The sequence below is a fragment of the Elaeis guineensis genome, chromosome 4, assembly GCF_000442705.2.
Source record: "Elaeis guineensis isolate ETL-2024a chromosome 4, EG11, whole genome shotgun sequence".
Lineage (NCBI taxonomy): Eukaryota > Viridiplantae > Streptophyta > Magnoliopsida > Arecales > Arecaceae > Elaeis > Elaeis guineensis.
In genome coordinates this window covers 121589665-121610866 of record NC_025996.2, presented here as the reverse complement: position 1 = coordinate 121610866, position 21202 = coordinate 121589665, and positions in this window count along the sequence as shown.

The following is a 21202-nucleotide window of genomic DNA, read 5'->3' as shown; positions in this document are numbered from 1 at the left end:
CGTAGGGAAGCAGCAAGAGATGAGCGTACGACGACGAGGACGTGAGCGAGAGCGGCGGCCGTACTTATCATTCATACCAGGGTGATGTTTTAATTCGCCGGCTCAGACGGGCGGGTAATTATCTGGGAACGAGGGAACGAGATTTGGATTGAGTCAAATCCAACCCAGTAGGTGAGAGTGAATGAGATTAGATTAATTAATAATGGTGCCATCTGCTTGGATCCTACATGGATCACATGGGTTAGACGTATTGTGGAATTATTCAAGTTAAGTTTTACACTTACTACTCTCCTCATCATCATCTACATGGATAATCATCATTGTCATCTACATGGATCCTACATAGATCATATGTCTTAGAAGTACTATAAAATTCCATGATGAAATTATTTTTTACTTATTATCATCATCTTAATCATCATTATTATCATAGAAAAAAAAATATATCATTCCTCATCATCATTATCATCAACATTACCATAATTGCTATCTATACGGATCCCATATATTTGAAATACTATAGAATTACATGCAGTAGTTAATTTTTTACTCATCATCGCCGTAGAAAAATTGCATTGCTCTGGAGAAAGATAAGAAGAGAAAATTCTACCAAGCAATGTCATCCAAAAGAGTGACGTGGAAAGGCCTTGATGAAACTTCAATTTGAAAATTGTCAACTACCAAATTGGTGTTTTAAATGCAAATTAAATACTAACCATCATGCATCGCATCGAAAACTAAGCTCACATGGATTTAAAGAATAATATTGATGAAACTTAATTAGTAGATTACACCAAATCTAAATCTTTTACTGGAACATTGTGAATTAGAAAGTTTATGTTTTAATTAAAAATAAATCACTCATTGGACCAAAAACACCATTATAAGGAATAATAAAATCGGCAAGATTATTCTACTGATATTTTGAAAAAATACCAAGTAATAATCCCTTGCTCGTATTTGAGATAAATTGTTGGGTATTTGTTTGTAGCTTATTTTTATGTTCCACTAATAATTCAAAATTATTCTTTTAAGATGTGATTAGCTGATATAAAATGAAAATACACTAGATGGATTTGGCAAAGATCTCGATCACTAACTCAACCAAATTTTGCATTAAAAATATATTAAAATTATCAATTATTAATATAACATTGAGATATCAAAAAATATATGTTAAAATATCATCATTTCTTTTTAGTTGCAGTATATATTAAATTATCTATATTTAAAGAACTTGTAAAAGAAAATATATGCAAATACAGGAATATATTGTAATTATTGATATTTTTAAATATTTTGAATAAAATGGTTTTGAATTTATCATAAAGAATAAAGTAAAATTATTCATTCTTATTTTATCAAAGGCAAACGATTGATTTTTTATGAGAAAGTAATTGTTAAAATATGTAATATCATAACATATATATTTCAAATTCAGTTTATTTTATAATGCGGATAAGCTTTGAATAAGTATAACAAGTCCCAATCTTAACTAGGTAGAATGTTGTCATAGTCATTGGGCCATTGTTAGCCAACTCACTAGTTCTTAAAGGGAGAATAGTTTTAATTCATGAATGAAGGAGAGAATATAAAAATCAAATTTTTAGAGCCTAATCCATTTTTATTTCCATTGATTAACTTGGATTTAAGATTTAATTTTTTGAGCTAGCTATCTAGTTTTCAGGTCAAATAAGATAAATAATAATTGAAATATAATTTTGTTACTTCATTCCATGCAAAGATTTGCTTAGATGATATCACCCTAGGGAACAATCTTGGTGCTATGGTGGCATAGTATAGAGAGGTGGTGATTAGCCCCTTCCAAGCTCAAAAAATAAAAAAGAAAAAGGAACAACAAACACTATGGTCTTTAAGTGTAAACCAATATGCAAGGGTCTTGTGCACATTTATTGTAGTGCAAGAAAACTATGCTTGAGATTTTAGCTTTTATTAGTTGCACCTTACAACATGGATTACAATCTCAACATAGACATAATGTAACAGCAAGTATATGAATGATTATGGGGAAAATATCTACTATTGTAGGAACATAATAAGGTTTAAATAAAAAGTGTTAGCATTATCAAATATGGGCTACATAGAATGTTAGTTGGAGTATGCTTTTGCTTGAGAATGACGGTTTATTTTAAGCATTTTCATTATTTATCAAATAATTAAAAAATATATTATATTCTGTTTTAAAATATAAGACTTTATTCAGCTAGATATATTAATTTAGTTTGCAAAAAAGTTACATCAAATCCCAACTATTATCAGCTTTAATATTGTTTCACTTGGTACTTAAATGAAAAACCATATATATCTGCACCTACTTGCTTCAAAGATATCATTCTTTTTGTTTTCTTGAGGAATAAAGAGATCATTTAGGTTCCTCCTCCAATAATCACCATTCTTTTCCAATATTTTGTTTGCTTAAAGAAAATGTATTTGATAAATTATGCAATAATTGTACTAGTGGGGAATATCATCCTCAATTACTTTGGTCATACAATGACCACATAATATAAAATCCTATCTCCTTTTTTTGATTGAATCTACGTTGTAGGCATCTAATCTCATATGACTCATGATTAACTGCTTTATTGTTCATCTTTAGCTGATTCTCAACCTAATGAACTTTTGATATCGAAGCCTTCTTACATTAAATTTTTGCAGTTCCTTAGCATGGATGCATATATTAGAATGGGACTAATGTAACGAACCTAACATCTGTCTAAAGAATACAGAACATCTGATCTTGAGGAAAAATAGCCTCCATAATCGACAAAAAGTTGTTATTGGACAGGATGTTAAGGATTATCATAACGTCAATCAAGGAAATCTATCAGATATTGCGTTTTTCAAAATTTCCTCGGAAGCCAAAATGTCAGCCAGTGATTCCCATGCATTTGACTCAAGACTACGCAACTACCAGATTATATTACTAAATTAGATGTGACATAAAGATAACATCCAATTGATTCTACCATTGGTGTTATAAATACCTGATTTATCTATCTATTCACTACGTCATAGATTACATTAATTTGTTCCAATTTTGCTCTTCCTTTTTCTTGGTACAATTTTGCTCTTGATCTTAATAACGTCCCTTCTTGAATCATGAGTACACCTAACAAATACATGCTTTAGTTGGAACTTTTTTTTCTTGCAAGAGTGTTAACTACAAATGATCTAATTTGTTAGGAAAATATTAGCAAGAGAGATATTTGTGGTGATTTAGACATATTCTAATGCACAGGCTTAATACCTACTTGCTAGTATCAATTTATATTTTGTTGTTGGACTCCGAAAGTTTTGGAAGCAAAATAGACATTAAGCGTAAAGGATACACTGGCCAATAAGGATGATAATTTTAGCCAATCTATAGAATACCCACCTCAATCCCAATGAGGCAGATTTTTCTCGATCTGTAAAAGTCAGAATAAGTATGGGTTCTAAAAAAAATATCTGATCTATTCCGAACCCCATCTGATATAATTTTAACTTAAATCATTTTTTTATAATTATTTTATAATATTTGAAGATGAATTCTTTATCTAATCTAATCTGATCTAAGGCAGATACGGGATGGATATGCATATGAAATTTTTAATTAATTATGAGATGAATATAGATATAGATATTGATCAATCTAGTTTATATTCGATCTATTGTCATCTTTGATGGCCAAACACTAATAGACTATGAGCTATCAAGCGAGACCAAGTTCGGCGGCCGGACATGAAAGAGATTTTTTTTTGTCCCTTGTCTCTTAGAACACGCTGGCGGCAAACGTGCAAGACTAGCTTCCAATTTTCCCCACTTGCATAAACTTCTATATAACTGGCTAAGCTTACGTATTCGCTAATGATAAGAGTATTATAAAACATAAAAAAACCGAGAGAAAATAAATTAATATGGGAGTATGTCACAAATGCCGGACTTGGTCCTTCGGAGTATAGTTAATTTTTCTTGAAGAATCTGCATACATAAGTCAAGGTTCCCTCAGTCAGAAATATATTTTTTCAATCAAATATAATACAAGAAAAAAACACGCTGAAAGTTTTTTTTTATTCAAATTAAAGATCTATCATTTTGGTATCATCACCTACAACCATCTTATAAGACAGATATGATTGTGAAATCATGGAGAAAGTTATGAAATATATAGTCAAATGTAATAGAAAAAGATGAAAGCTTGCATGGGTGACAATGTTTCACTATAGAAGAGTCATCTCCTGCAGACTGACAAGTTAGCAGCAAAAGTTTTTAGAAGTTTTTTAGAATATTATAACTAGTGAACTGAACATGGAAGTGTGGAACCTTTAGATGATTAAACCAATTCTGCAAGATACACAGAATATTCTTCACCTTCAATGTAGTTATAAAGCAGATGCATACAAAGAGGGCAAGAGGATTACTGATTGCTGACCATCAAATTTTGTGAGATGGAAGGATGTAAATCATGACCAGAATGCAAACTTTCCTTCTGATGTCGATAAAATGATGTACAGTGATGCAATGGCGGTGCCGCCATTGTTAAGGGTGAAAACCTTTGTACGATTAAAATGAAAGTTGGCATGAAAATAGTCTTCTTATATTGAAATTGCTGTGAAAGTATATGCTCATAACTTGCTAATATATAATTATATAAATTGAAATAACTAAAATTTAAATAATATAATAAAGAAAATAAGAAAGTCGTATCTGGAATGATGCGTTTAAGAATACTATCCTCAAGTTACAACAAACCAGGCCTAGTTAGAAGGCTCTTGTCACAAGCACTATTACATTGAGGTTTGATCAAAAAGGCTTCCTATTATTGCCCCAAAAGAAAGTAGAGGGAGATAGAAAAGAAGCAAAGAGAAAATTGAGAGAGAAGAAAGGCTATTTTTCGAGAGGCCCATAATAGTCTCTTTTTTTTTTTTCCGGTAAACATAATAGTCTCATTGATTGTCTTGCAAAAGCCTTATAGCATATGTGCTGGCACCTCATAAAAGCTTGATAACATCAGTATCAAAGAAGCAAAAGAGTATAGACTTTTTCTGATCTATGTCCGAGATTCTATACCTAAGATAGTCTAGATCACGAGTTATTGGTGTGCTATATTCTAGATCCGGGGCTTTTATATAGGCTCAATCCAGACAACCAGATAGGCACGAGCTTTTTTTTTAAATAATATAAAAAAAAAATTAATTATCAAAATAATTTAAATTTGAACTTATTTACCTGATTGATGCAGAAATGATAAAACATCATTTTGAATGGCGTTTTATCATGAAAAAAAAAAAATAGAAACGCCATTTGGAATGGCGTTTTTAAAAACGCCATTCCAAACCGCGTTTTTAAAAACGCCATATCATTTGGCGCTTTTAATTATTCTCCCCGAAAAAAAAATGATAAAAAATTTTAAATTTTAAATTTATAAAAAAATAAAAATTATAATTTTGATAAAAAAAATTATCATTTCAAATTAGTATCCTCATTTCAAATTATCTTTTAAAAAAAATTATAAAAAAAATTATAAAAAAATTAAAAATATCATAAAAAAGCATTGAAAAGAAATAGAAATTATAATTCAAAATATTAAGAAAAAAAAATTAATTTTAATTCAAATAAAAATCATCATTTCAAATTACAATCTTCTTTTAAAATTAATTTTTTAAAAAAATATCATAAAAAAATTAAAAAAATTATTAAAAAAATAAGAAAAAAAATAAAAATTATAATTTTGAATAAATTTTTAAAAATAAAAATTCAAATTTTAATTAAAATAAAAAAATAAATTTAAATTATTTTCTTCATTTAAAATTAATTTTTTAAAAAAATATGTAAAAAAAATATCTAAAAAAATCTTAAAAATTTTAAAAAATAAAGAATACCATAAAAAAATTGAGAAAGAAATCAGAAAAAATTAAAATTATAATTTTGAATATAAAAAAATAAAAATTTTAATTTTAATTCAAATAAAAACCATCATTTCAAATTACTTTCTCCATTTCAAAATATCTTTTTTAAAAAATATCTGAAAAAATTGTTGAAAAAAGAATAAAAATACCATAAAAAAAGAATTTAAAAGAAATATAAATTATAATTCTAAAATTTAGAATTATATTTCTTTTATTTTCTTAAAATTTAGAATTATAATTTATATTTCTTTTAATTTCTTTTTTTATGATATTTTTATTTTTTTTTCAACAATTTTTTTCAGATATTTTTTTAAAAAGATATTTTGAAATGGGGAAAGTAATTTGAAATGATGGTTTTTATTTGAATTAAAATTAAAATTTTTATTTATTTATATTTAAAATTATAATTTTTATTTTTTCTGATTTCTTTCTCAATTTTTTATGGTATTCTTTATTTTTTAAAATTTTTAAGATTTTTTTTAGATATTTTTTTTACATATTTTTTTAAAAAATTAATTTTAAATGAAGAAAATAATTTAAATTTATTTTTTATTTTAATTAAAATTTGAATTTTTATTTTTAAAAATTTATTCAAAATTATAATTTTTATTTTTTTATTTTTTTAATAATTTTTTAATTTTTCTATGATATTTTTTTAAAAAATTAATTTCAAAAGAAGATTGTAATTTGAAATGATGATTTTTATTTGAATTAAAATTAAAATTTTTATTTTCTTAACATTTTGAATTATAATTTCTATTTCTTTTCAATACTTTTTTATGATATTTTTAATTTTTTTATAATTATTTTTTTTAATTTTTTTAAAAGATAATTTGAAATGAGGATACTAATTTGAAATGATAATTTTTTTTATCAAAATTATAATTTTTATTTTTTTATAAATTTAAAATTTTAATTTTAAATTTTTTATCATTTTTTTTATTTTTTTCTTTTTGGGGGGAATAATTAAAAGCGCCAAATGGTATGGCGTTTTTTAAAAACGCCATTCCAAATGGCGTTTCTATTTTTTTCCTCGCTTAGTCCACGTGGAAAATGGAAGGATGATGCGGCATGATAAAACGCCATTCAAAATGGCGTTTTATCATTTCTGCATCACACCGGTAAATAAGTTCAAACTTAAATTATTTTGATAATTAAATTTTTTTTTATATTATTTAAGAAAAGGGCTCAGATAGGCACCCTATAGCTTCAACGACTGTCTCATAAAAACCTTAAAATCCTACCTATAAAAAAGCTCGATGATGCCGATATTAGAGAAGTAGGCTCGGTTCGAAGTTATCTATGTTTGGGATCCTTGATCTAGGGCCTTTGACGTATAGGCTCAGTGCAGCCCTCTAATTGCCTCAATGGCTGTCCCGTAAAAGATTCAAGGCTACCTGTGCTGGTGCCTCATAAAGGCCCGGTAATGACTATGCTACGGAATTAGAAGAATAGATACTTTAATCTAATTGGTGTCCACAATGCTGGACTTAGGGCTTTTACAAGCTCATGACGGTCTCAACAACTATGTGATGAAGGACTAGCTCTGCTGGCATCTTACGAACACTAGCTCAAAATCTATAAGGCCCAATTGGCTGGAATTTTTGTACTTCACTAAATACGAATCTACTTGCATTCAAATATCCAATATGACCCCACTCAAAAACATCAATAATTCTCAAAATTTTAATCTTTTCAATAGTCATAAAAATAAAATTTATTCTAACAGAATTGTGCGTGCCTCACATAGCAAGAATATTCACATATGGTTCTCTCTTGTGGAGTTTGATTGGAGTGACTAGGTCTAAAAATGCGTGTAATAAAAAATTACAAGCCTTCAAATAGATGAAGGCAAATTGCACAAGTTTGTTCCTGTGAGGTTATAGATATCTTTTTCTAGTTCGTGACCCACTTGTTATATTAAATCAAATAAATTGTATTTCAACTTTCATCAGGGCTGATATTATGGGTGCTCAATTTCCATGCTTTTAGTTATACATGTTTTCTTCTTCCTTTGGGCTTCAAGCCCCTTATGTAACAAAAAAAAAAAAAATTGTGTGCACTATCCACGTTTTCAATAGTAATACATGCAATGTTAGATGGAAGTCTATATCCATTAGCAAGTTAGTGTTTGTCATTTAGCCTAGCAGAGGCACAAGTATCATAAAAAAAAGGAAGACTATATTAATTTACACTATACCTATCTGACTATAATAAACAACACATGATAATGATCTAATAGTTCTATCTAGCTCATTCCTTTTAATTTTCACAACTTAAATAAATGCTTTTGCGAAGAAGAGTAATTTTGCTTGAGAGGGAGTAGTGAAAATACAAACAAATTCTCTTATCAAACCATCATTTTGGTTTGTCAAACTGGACAAAGACCGAGTTGTCCCGAGAATTCATCCTAAAAAATAGACGAAAGTAGCCATCCTAAACAAACAACTACCACATTTGCAGAACAGGGACAGATAGAGATTGATCGGATAATAAAATTTATACGAGTGTAACAGTTTTTATATGATGTATACTGTGTTTCAAAATTTTACAGTTTTTCCTTAGGAAAAAGTGATATATCAAATTATGTTAAAAAATAACACAGGCATCATATTTTCAAGATATGGAGAGATATCTTGCATCCTTACCTCCTTACAATATTTTATTATAATATAATATTAGTCTTCAGTTCACTTTGTCCTTAGAAAAAAATGATATAATAAATAATTAATATTACAAATGTAATCCAGGCCATGAAATTTTGAAGATATGGACAATCTTATTTTCATGCCTTATTACAACACTTTCTTATATAATGATATTAGTCTCAATTATCAACATTATAGGTGAATTTTGCAAAAAAAGAAAAAAATATATTGAAAGATTTATTTTGCAAGAAAAAGTAGGGTTAATTTTTTGGATAGAATGACCAATCTGTATTCAGCGTCAACCGGATACTTCTGCACTATATAAAAGTAAGAGATAGATCTACACATATAGTATTATATAACTTTGTGTAAAGAAGGACCTGAACCATCACTATCATATGTTCAATCCTTTGGGACTATGTATCTTCTTGTTGTAATGATCCAAACCATTAAATTGCAAAAGCCCCTCCATGGCATGACTCTCGGAGCAAGGATGGAAAAGGTTTTAAAAAAATTCTAAATCTTACATGCTGGGCACATGAGGCAAGGAAATAAAATTTGAGGCATGTTGGACTTTGATAATATCTAAATTCAATCCATAAAAGAGTCTCAATTCCCCTCTCCCCCCCCCCACCCCACACCACACCCCCCGCCCCCCAAGCCATCCCACTCTAATCCTCAATCAACTATTGGTGAGAAGCCCTTGATTAGAGCCCGAATTCGAGTTTTATATGGAAAGCTTTATTGCCATTTTGGCCATGAAGAGCTCACTGATGGCGAGGTAAGGTCGTTAAATCATCTACTCTTCTTTTTTCGGTTCCTAGGCCATTGCCACCACTGGATTTAATCTAACAAGCTACTGATTTTCATGAGACAAGGCCTCCAATATTTTTCTTCCTATTTTTCCTTTTTCTCTCACATCATCGACCGTTGACCATAACTTGCTTTGCTGAGGGCTATTGCCATCGTTGTCGGTTGTTGTTGGGAGTCACCACTACGAAAGGTGGCCGGCTTAGGGCTCTCCTCCTTTCCTCTATTTCTTCTCCATGATGAGAAAAAGGAAAATCAAAGGGGCATTGGAAGATGAAAATAAGAGAGGGACGAAAAAAATATCTCTTCCCTTAATTTTTTCTTTCTTCTTCGCTCTTTGTCTTTGTACTATCTTGATATCCTTTGGACTAATGGAGGGTCTAGGTATCCAATGAGTTTGGATTGATGCTAAGAGACATCCTAGACCGATGTGATGTGAGCAAGGATCCCGAGCTAGTGTCGTGCAACCACCTATCCTATTCTTCTGTAATTTTTCATTAAGAAGCTTGGACATAGATGAGCAATTATCTGAGAAAGACGATATTGAGCAAAATACTACCCTCAAGTCCATAGACTCAAGAATGGGTCGTGTTCAAAGTATTTGAGTCAGTCACCGAAAGAGATAAGGATTTTTCAATACAATCATCTATATTATTATAAGAAAAAAATATACATATAGATGTATCTGTATGATTATTATGTATTTTATATATACTAGTATGTGCATTATTCATTGAGGAATTAATATTGCATGGATTATGATTAATTGGTGCTTAATTATAGATATTATGTAGAGTAATAAAAAAATATGGCCTGACATTATTGATAGGGCACGGGTGGCATGTGGAATGGTAGATCATGCAAAAAATGTGAAATAGATGTTGGGTTAGTCTCAGATGGAGTGTAACATTTTATTTAGCCTGCAATGGGCTAGAGCATGACTGTGACAATTCTAATATTGAAAAATTAGATCATAACTTTAATATAATGGATAGAATATGGACAGCATTTAGACTAATTCATCTTGCACAAAAACATATTAGGTGTGCTGGGTCAAGTCTTAGGCTAGGGTGCAACATTGTGTTTAGCCTATAGTTAGCTGAAGCATAGTTGTAATTAGTCACAGGAGGACAAACATAATTTTTCATAACTACAGGAGTGAAAAAAAGAAGAGTATATGGACTAGTCAACCCTATATAAAATGTGATATATTAACTACGAGCTGAGCTATGATATTATGGTTATCAGTCATGGGTTCCACATGGTGTGTTCGGCCTACCACAGGCTAGAGCACGATATGACTAGTCTAGTACTGACATCAAATTAAGATGATAAGCCATATCTAATAAAGAGCATTTGAACTTATCGACATATGTAAAACATTGTATTTATGATCTCAACTATGGACTGAGATGTGATTGCTAGTCAAGGATGGAAATGTGGTGTGGTTTGGTCTGCCATGGACTGATATATGAGTGGATATAGTCCATATTGCGAAATGTGTCTCAAAGTCAATCATTAGACGATTGTGCACATCTTATAAATTATATATAAATTTTTATTAATAAAAATTATTTGACATTTTCATTACAAATCGACCATTTTGAAACTCTTGTGTTGTAATGAGTCCTTAGGACTATTATTAATCGACAAAAGAGGATTTATCATTAAGTTCTTAAAAATATTCATGACCAAACGATATGCTATTACTAGGACAATAGCGATATCAAGTGTAGGTTATTGTGTGCCATATGAGTTGGTTATCCTCTTAACCAAGAAGTGTGGAGATATTGTTATAGCATGCAGATAGAATGTAGGAGTATATTCGCATCGAACATGATCATGTGTTGAGCACGCTGCTATCAAGAGTAGCTCATGAAAGGTATGGGTATAAGTATTCCTCCGATCTAAGACCACTACGGTAACTTATAAGCAACTCACTGTACTTTAGTATCAGACCATCTGAGTTTTTAACTTAGCGACGGAAGGATACTGAGTGCAGTCAAGTACTTATCAAGTTAGTGTGTGAGTCAAGATGGAATTGATCCCTCTAAATTGGTAGGAGATATGCATCAGTGTATTTTTAATTTAGCAAAATTTTGGTCAGGATAATCCATGAGATAGATTTGAAAGGTTGAAATATAATGTGATCGACTTTATTAGGGTTGACAGTTAAATCCTAGATCATCTTGAGCATTTGGATCAAAGGGATGAATTATACGGTAACCATGCACCAGTAGGTTCTAAAGGTTGCTTTGCAATACTTCGACCTATTCGATCATCAGGTTATCATTGATAGATGGTTGCATCGATTGGTATAGAAAGTTGTTCCTATACTACCGACTTAGGTTTGAACTTATGGGATCACATGCATTAGAAGACTTGGTCAGATCTGATGGCTGAAAGAGTCCAATTAGATTGTGACTCTGATGAAGAGTCCTACTTCGACTAGGACTCTGTGGGAGAGTCCCACTGAAATTGAGACTCTATCATTTATGAAGAATTAATTAGTAATTAGATTACTGATTGACTCAATTTGATTGAGTAAAAAGTTTTGGAACAAGTTTAATTGAATTAGATTTAGTTCGACTCTGATTGGGATTGATATGATCAAACTCAATTATAAGAAAATTTTGATTTTGATTTGATCATGATTTGGATTTAGCTAATTCATAATTGGATTAGAAATTTGATGAGATATTTAGATTTCTAATTAGATTAGATTCATTTCTATCAATGGTTTCAATCCAAATTTGATTTGGATTAGAATTGAATTAGAAATAAAGAGTTCAAGTCAAACTAGGACTCTATCCTTATCTTTTGCGCCACATCTGGATCCATGCCAATTTCTCCATGCCTAATTGGACTTGGATTATGATTTTTGGTGTTATGAGAGAAGATCCAATAAGGGTGGGCAACAATAGCTAATTAGTCATAATATTATCTCTTGCCTAATTCGAATACGATCCGAATTAGAGATAAGATGCAGACTAGGAAAGAATTTTTTTCATATATAGTATATTGTTGGTATCATATTATTTTTTTTCTTATTTTTTTTGAAGAATTATTTAGTGTGTGAGTCTCCAAATTCCTTCTTCATGTCCTAATGATTTTTTTGAAATTTTTTAGGATGTCAGAAAGAGATTTTGGCATTGATTCATGGCACCCTTCCTTGGAAAACCCTAATTCCTAGTCTATAAAAAGGGGTCCCCTCTCTTGGACGTCCCATAATCAATTTTCTTACTGATTTTTTATTTTTAGAGCCTCTTCTCCTCCTCCTCTCTTCCTCCTCCAGATCTCCTATCACTTTAGAGTATCCAAAATACTTGCAGACAAAAAAAAGATCAGCTATCGAAGTTATTCGCAGACTAGCATCTTCGAGCCCATGATCTGCGCCAGTCTTCATGTGGATTTTTTTATAGAGGCCAGACAATTTTGTGTAGCTGTGAGTGACTTGAAAAACATTCTCTCCAACTATTAGACTAAATAAAATCAAGATCAAAATTTATTTGGTAACGATCTCTAACTTGTTTTGATTCTTATGGTAGATCTAATAGTTAGATCTAGAATTTCAGCATCGATGAGATCGATATGATTTTTATTTTCAGATCTAAATCATATATTTTTTATATCAAAGATCTTGATGTGATAGTCTAAGATTAGATCTTATATATATAATTAAGATTAAATTATTTAATCTATTATTTTACTGTATAAAATTTTAAAATTGCATGTACTGCACCACCGCATATTCTCTTCAATTGATATCAGAGCTAGATTATTTTGATATGAATTAATATGACTTTAGATCTGATTTTTTGTTATTATATTTGATTATTTATGATTTAGATTAGATCTAAATTAGTTTATTTTTATATCTAATTATTATCTATTTAGATTAGATATTTTGAGTAGCAAAGTACTCAGATTGGGTAATCACTAGGCCGTCCGGTCATAGGAGCAAGTAAGATTTTATGACCCTCTCCTTCCATTCAATGAGGTGTTAGATGTGTGCCCTAGATGCCAGATCGGCTGACACGTTCATGTACATATCTAAGGGCAAAATTATAATTTTGACTATAAATGAATAAAAGTTATTCTTCTATCACATTTTGTACATTGTGTCTGTGATACATCCTTTGAGTTAGTGGAAATGTTAATTCATATTTTTAAGAGTTGAAAATTTAAGGCATGAATTTACATAACTAACTCATAAACTGCTCCTGACCATAGGATCATCACGAGGATGGTGATTGATCCGGAAGGTTGGTGTACGATCGCTTCCTTAGGGTAGATGAGTCTTGAGTCTACGGTGTGGAGACACCGGAGTGAGAGTACAGGTATTCATTGAGAATGAGAGTACTGAGCGTGACCACCTCGAGCAGTCATAAGAAAATCTACCTTCTCGTCGATGACTAGCTCGATGCTGCAGTTGTGTGTCTAGTTCTTTGACCTGAGGTGCATCGTCGGTTCACCTTGAGTGTGTTATAGTTTGACTACACTATAACTCGATCTCCGAGCCATCCAAATTCTGAGGTGTATGTTGGCTGTAGCATATTCATTGTAGGAATCAGATCGCATTAAGATGGATCTATCAACCTTGGTAGATGAGAAGAGTAGTCCTATGGTGATCAAAAGATCGAGTCCTTAAGCCCATGGCCATGGCAGAGTAAATAATGGAAAAAAAATTTTCATTGGGGTTTCACATCGGACTCGGATCGATCGATTGATTCATATGACTGATGTTGGGTTTGACGAGTTCACCTTAACCCTAATTCAGTCGGAACTCATGATAGAGGAACTCAATCACACAGGTAGCTGCATCGAGAGGTTCGTCTTCAGTTCTGATGGGTTGCCACCATATACTGCTAGGTGTCACTGGTAGATTTTGGGAGCAATTAGAATATTTTGATGATCGATCATTCTAATTGTCTGAATCAGAAGAGTTCTGATCCATCGAAAGGAGTTTCGATGATGTCGATGATGAGATCACGACATGTCTCATTACCATACAAATTGAACCTAACTGGATCACACAAATAAGGGTTAGGGTCTGGATGTCATCAATTGGCTAGCCCAATTGATTTGGATAAGATCCAGTTAGGTTCAAGAAAATCGTGCTAGCACTCGATTGAGCCTAACTTTCTCCTCGTGTAATCTTTTCTGTCTCTACTGAGCCAAATGTGATCCGGCTCATCCAGAGAACCTTGGAAAGATTTCTCTAGTTTAAATGAAGCTTGTCCAGCTCAAAAAAGGCTTGTCTTAATTCATGAGATGAATTTAAGACAACACCTGCTAATTTCTAGCATCTGCCAATTTCATTTTAGGATATCTGTCAAAAGTTGACATATGGGTCTTAAACTGAAGAGGACTTATTGGAGGATTTTTATGGAGTGTCCACATGTCTAAAACTAATCAAATTGGATGCCATAATCAGATTATGGCATGAGCCCAATTGGATTTAAGTGGGCGCCCCAAATGGATAAGAACCAAAGAGTCCTGATAAACTTGGACTCTTTGGCGCCACCTTATTTGAGCCTATCCATTGTTGGTGCAACATAGGAGAGAGCATGGAGATTCTTATCTGATGTAATCAGATGATATCACTTCATCAATCAAAATTTTTTAGAATTTATTGGAATTTTTTGATTGGTCGAATGATGTGGCACTGCGCACATACAGGGTCTATATAAACCCTGCTGCACCTAGGGTTTCGGGGCAGAACTTGTTTTGTGCAGAAAACCATTGGCTGTCACCCCCTCCCCTCTTCTCCATATCCTCTCTGCTCTCCTTTCTCCCCTCTTCACGTCCAAGAAGTTGGACGTTCATCTGGCATAGGTGCAAGGCGTGGTGACGCCTGGAACAGAAGGCTGTAGGACTTCTTCGACAGGCTGCTGCTCCAACTTCAGGAAGACTTTTGAAGATCTTTCTAATCAGATTTAGATCTGATTTTTGGAACATAGAATTGCAAGGAGAAGACATTCTAAATTCTACCTGAGTGGATACTGGTAGAGGCCAGGTGCTTGCATGGCTACATCAGAACCTCAGGCAATGCTGCGATCATCTACAGGGTAATTAGATTACCCTTGAGGTATGTCTATGTTTCTCATACTTTTAGATTTAATTTTGAAATTAAAATATCAGATAATAAAATTAGATCTAATAGATATTAGATCTAAAATAGCTTAGGATAAAATTTAAAATTTATTCCACCTCAGATTTTTCCTTCAAGTGGTATCAGAGCCAGGTTGTTAGCTCTATTTTAGATCTAATTTAGATCTGATTTTAATTTTAATTTATTTGATATTAAAAAATTTTAGATATCACATCAGATATGATAAAATTTAAAATTAAAATATTTAAAATTAAATCTAAGATGATCTAACATGCATGAGATGCATGACTAGACTAGGATTAGTTGAATCCATGAATAGTCTTAAGTTTTATATTTTAATGAGATTAAAATATAAATTAAATTAATTTATTCTATATTTTTTGATGTTATAAGTATTATAATCAGATCAGAAAATAGAAAATAAAATTTTAATTTTTTCATAAAATTAATCTGTTACATGCCTAGACTACTTGTAGAACTGATCTAGTAACTTGTCTAGAATAGATTTAATTTTGAATAGTTCAATTTAAATCTTATTTTTTAGATATTATATATGATGTATCAGATCTGAAAGTATGTTAATTAGATTAATTTTTGATGCATGAGATGTATGCAAAGCATGTATTAGTTAAATCTTAAATTGTATATGTGATATGTTAATTTAGATCTAACTAGTTTTGTAGTTAAATTTATATTTCTGGTTAAAGTGTTCCTCATGATCGTCCGGTCATAAGAATGAAGTAGGGTTTAAAAGCCCTCTCCTCCCATTCAATGGGGCGTTCATATGACGTGTAGGGGTGCCGCGCGTTCATCCTTAATCAGAAATCAAAACTTACTTTTCATCAAAACTCTAGATCCTGAAACCCTAGAATTTATTATACATGCTTTGTTTATGAACCCTAACTTAATTAATATATTAAGTTTATGAAATTATATTAGGTCTAAAATTAAAATTTCAGATCTAAGATATTTTCATAAAATTGGGTTCGGGCTTGGGTAGCTCAATTAGGTCTAGCGGTTGATCAAACCGAATCAAGAGTTGGTTAGGTGGGATCATGAAAGCTAATAATTGACCAGCCTAATAGGATTAAGTCTGGGTCAAGGTCGAATCATATTTAGATGTGACTCGATCAAGTTAAGACCTAATTTGGTTCAGAGGTTAGAGTCTGGATTATAGGCTAACCAATTAGTTCTGGTTCGATAATTTGGTATCTAAGGTAAGTTCGGCAGATGCGACCGATTGATTTTTAATTGGAGCTACTCGACTCGAATGCGTTCTTGTCGAGTTAATAGCATATCCCTTCCACCGGTCTCACTTACCTGGCCATATGTGTCGATCCAGTTCTGATTTGAGGTGGCTAACAATTCGAGCTAACCCATGCCACTAGGTTAGTCATAATTGTTATGACTATATCAAGTTAAGTTTAAAGAGACCTAAATCAAATCTTCCTAAGAAAATATTAAGTCTAGGTCTTCCACCATTGTGGATGTGCAGGCCCTTCCCGGGGTTGATTGTTCTCGACTGGTTACAGTGACTCAGTTGCACCGGGAAGACGCAACCATGTCCATTAGGCATTGGATGCTATGGATTAGAGGATGGGTTGGGCTCAATATTTTGGATACGGTGAGGGACCCAATCAAGAATCTAGTTCATGCAAATGGTGGGTTTGGCTTAACTAAGGATTGGAGCAATATCCAGATACGGTGAGCTTCATAAATTAGAGACCAAGTTTTGGGTGCACCATGATTAGAGAATCATTGGACAAGAGTTGTCCACTCATCGGTTGACCCATCATCAATAACTGTTAGGTGAGGTGATGAGCCAGTCGGTAAGACCGCACCACCCACTAGAATCACTAATCATGGAGATTTTCACATCTCTACCAAGGAATGTAGGGATATGAGAAAATAGTGAGAGCTTAATTTATTTAAAAATAAAAATCTAAACAAATTGGTTGAGTCTGATTACAAAATCTAACTAAAAACTTTCGACTCTCTACAGAAAACATGTCTGCCTCAAACCCCCTGACCAAAATTCTAGACACTCATAGACTGACTGGACCAAATTTTAAGGACTGGTTGAGGAACTATAGAATTATTCTGGATTTCAAAAAATTGACTCATGTCTTAGACCAGGACCCACCTGCCATGCCAGCACGTCCAACTGCTGAACAAAGAGCGTCTCTGGAAAAATGGACGGACGATGATAACAAAGTCAGGTACTACATGTTGGGTGCAATGTCTGATGACTTGCAGTGCCAACATGAAAATATTTTGACTACTCACCAAATATTGGCTCACCTACAAGAGTTATTTGGTGAACAGAGTCATGCGGCTAAGTATCAAGTCTGTCAAAGACTTTTTAAGGCCAAGATGCGTGATGGGCAGTCAGTCCAAGATCATTGTTTGACAATGATCAAGGATCTTGAGGAGGCTTGGTATCATCTTAGACAAGGATTTTTAGATTGATGTGATCCTTCAGTCCTTATCCGATGCATATGGTCAGTTCATCATGAACTTTCATATGCATAAGATGCAATGTACTTGATCGAGTTAATGAATATGCTGGTTACGGCTGAGCTTTCAATGAAAGGTTCAAAAGGCTCAGTTCTTACTGTGGAGCGGACTTCTTCCAAGAGAAATCTTTTGGAAAGAAAAAGAAGTTGCGAAGAAGTAGAAGGTGGATGGGAAGAAGAGGAAGTGAAACTGTCCTCAGTACCTGGCCACCCTGAAGAACAAGAAGGATGGTCCTTCTGGAGGTATGCTCATTATCGAATCTAACCTTACGATTTCTTCTGCATCCAGTTGGGTACTTGACTCTGGTTCTAGTGCTCATTTGTGCACTTCTATGCAGGGTCTTGAGGAGAGCAGGAGGCTGAGGGATGGGAGATGATCCTACACGTCAGAAACGAAGCAAGAGTTACTGCCGTGGCCGTGAGAACCTACCCTCTGCGATTACCGTTATGATTAGATTTAGTTTTGAGAGACTGTTATTATGTGCCTGCAGCAAGCAGAAATTTGATTTCTGTTTCATGTTTAGCACAAGAAGGCTATGTGATTAGCTTTCATAAGCACCATTGTAACATTTTTTATGAAAATAATAAAGTTGCAAATGGTTTTGTTATTAATGGTCTCTATCAGTTACATGTTGATGTATCTGTTTTAATATTGAGCAAAATGTGAATGCCATAGGAATTAAAAGGCCTAGAGATAGTCTAAATGATAAGTATTTGTGGACCTAAGGCTAGGTCATATAGCAGAAGACAGGTTAACAAATTGAAGAAATTCGGGCTACTGAGTTCGTTGACTTCTGAGTCATATCCAGTTTATGAATCATGTCTTCAAGGCAAAATGACCAAGCTCCTTTTGTGGACATGGGGAAAGGGCCACAGACCTACTTGCCCTAGTACATACGAATGTGTGCGGCCCATTTGAAGTGCTGGCTAGAGGCAACTTTGTCTACTTCATTACCTTTATCGATGATATGTCTAGGTACGGATATGTGTTTCTAATGAAACACGTCTGAAGCCTGTGAAAAGTTCAAAAAATTCAGACATGAGGTAGAAAAACAAACAGAAAAGCCCATTAAGGTTCTTCGATCAGATCGAGGAGGTGAATACCTTAGTCGAAAATTCCTAGACTATCTTAAGGACAATGGCATAGTCTCAAAATGGACTTCACCTGGAATGCCTCAACTCAACGGGGTTTCAGAACGAAAAATCGGACCCTATTAGATATGGTCCGTTCCATGATGAGCTTCACGGACCTCCCTGATTTTCTTTGGAGACATTGTCTCATGACAGCAATTTATGTATTGAATAGGATTTTCTCTAAAACCGTTTCTACCACACCGTATGAGATATGGCATGGTAAGAAGTCAAGTCTGAATCATCTCAGAATTTGGGGTTGTCTGGCTCATGTCAAGAGACAGCAGACGGACAAGTTAGAGTTCAGATCTTTTAGAGCTCGATTCATAGGATATCCTAAAGAGTTATTAGGATACTATTTTTATATTCCGGAAGACCACAATGTGATTGTGAGTCGAAATGCTATTTTTTTTGAAAAATAGTTTATTCAAGATGGTGGCATCGGAAGAATAATTAAGCTCAAGGAGAATGTCTCCAAGAGCAACGAGCTAAAGAACCTGAGGAACCAAATCAATTAGAACCAGTCCTAACACAACCTCTTCCATCTCATAGATCGACTAGGATTTTTCGTCCTCTTGAAAGGTACCTAGGTACCATACAAGAGGATATAGAGAAATGTTCCTCATAGAAAATGGGGTTATGGTGATGATCCCAAGACCTATGACGAGGCGATATCAGATATCGATTTCGAGAAATGGTTAGAGGCAATGAGATCAGAAATTGACTCGATGCACTCAAACCAAGTCTGGACCTTGGTAGATCCACCTAAAGGTATTGTATCTATTGGGTGTAAATGGATCTTCAAGAGAAAGATAGGTGCAGATGGGAATGTGGAGACATTCAAGGCTAGGCTCGTAGCGAAAGGTTATAGTCAGCGCGAAGGCATTGACTATCAGGATATCTTCTCGCCCGTAGCCATGCTAAAATCCATCCGCACATTGCTTGCTGTTGCAGCCTATTTTGATTATAAAATATGGCAGATGGACGTGAAAATGACATTCTTAAATGGACATCTTGAGGAAGATATCTATATGGAACAGCCACTTGGATTCACATCCAGTGATGTTGATCACAAGGTCTGCAAGCTGCAAAGATCCATTTATAGACTTAAGCAAGCATCTCGGAGTTGGAATACTCGTTTCAATGATGTGATCAAAATGTTTGGTTTCATCAAGAACGAGGAGGAACCATGTGTGTTCAAAAAGGTCAGTGAGAGTGCAGTAGTCTTCTCGTATTGTACGTAGATGACATCCTCCTAATTGGGAATGACATTCCCATGTTGACCTCAGTCAAAATATGGTTGTCTAAGGAGTTCTCTATGAAAGATCTAGAAGAGGCATCCTTTATACTGGGTATTAAGGTCTATAGAGATAGACCAAATAGGATGCTGGACTTTCACAGAAGATGTACATAGAGGAGGTGCTAAAGAGGTTTAGCATGAAAAATTCAAAAGAGGTTTATTGCCTTTTAGACATGGCATTCATCTCTCCAAGAAGATGTGCCCTAGCACACCTGAGGAGATTGAACGCATGAGCAAGATCCCTTATGCTTCGGCAATAGGGAGCCTCATGTATGTCATGCTATGTACACGACCTGATATAGCCCATGCTGTGAGTGTCATAAGCAGATATCAGTCGAATCTAGGTGAAGAGCACTGGACTTTGTGAAATGTATCCTTAAGTACTTGAGAAGGACTAAGGATATGTTTCTAGTCTTTGGAATAGAGAACTCCAGATTCAGGGATATACAGACTCAGACTTTATATCTAATATAGATGATCGAAAGTCGACATCTGGGAGTCTGTTCATTTGTAATGGTGGTGCAGTTAGCTGGAAGAGTTCCAAGCAAACGGTGATTGCAGATTCCACCATGGAGGCAGAGTACATTGCTGCATCGGAAGCTGCGAAGGAGGCATTCTGGTATAAGAAGTTTGCCGCAGAGCTTGTAGTGATGTTATCGGATGCCATCCCTCTTTACTGCGACAATAATGATGCCATAGCCCTAGCTAAGGAGCCAAGGTCTCATCAGAAGTCCAAGCACATCGAGCAGCGATTCCATCTGATCCGTGAT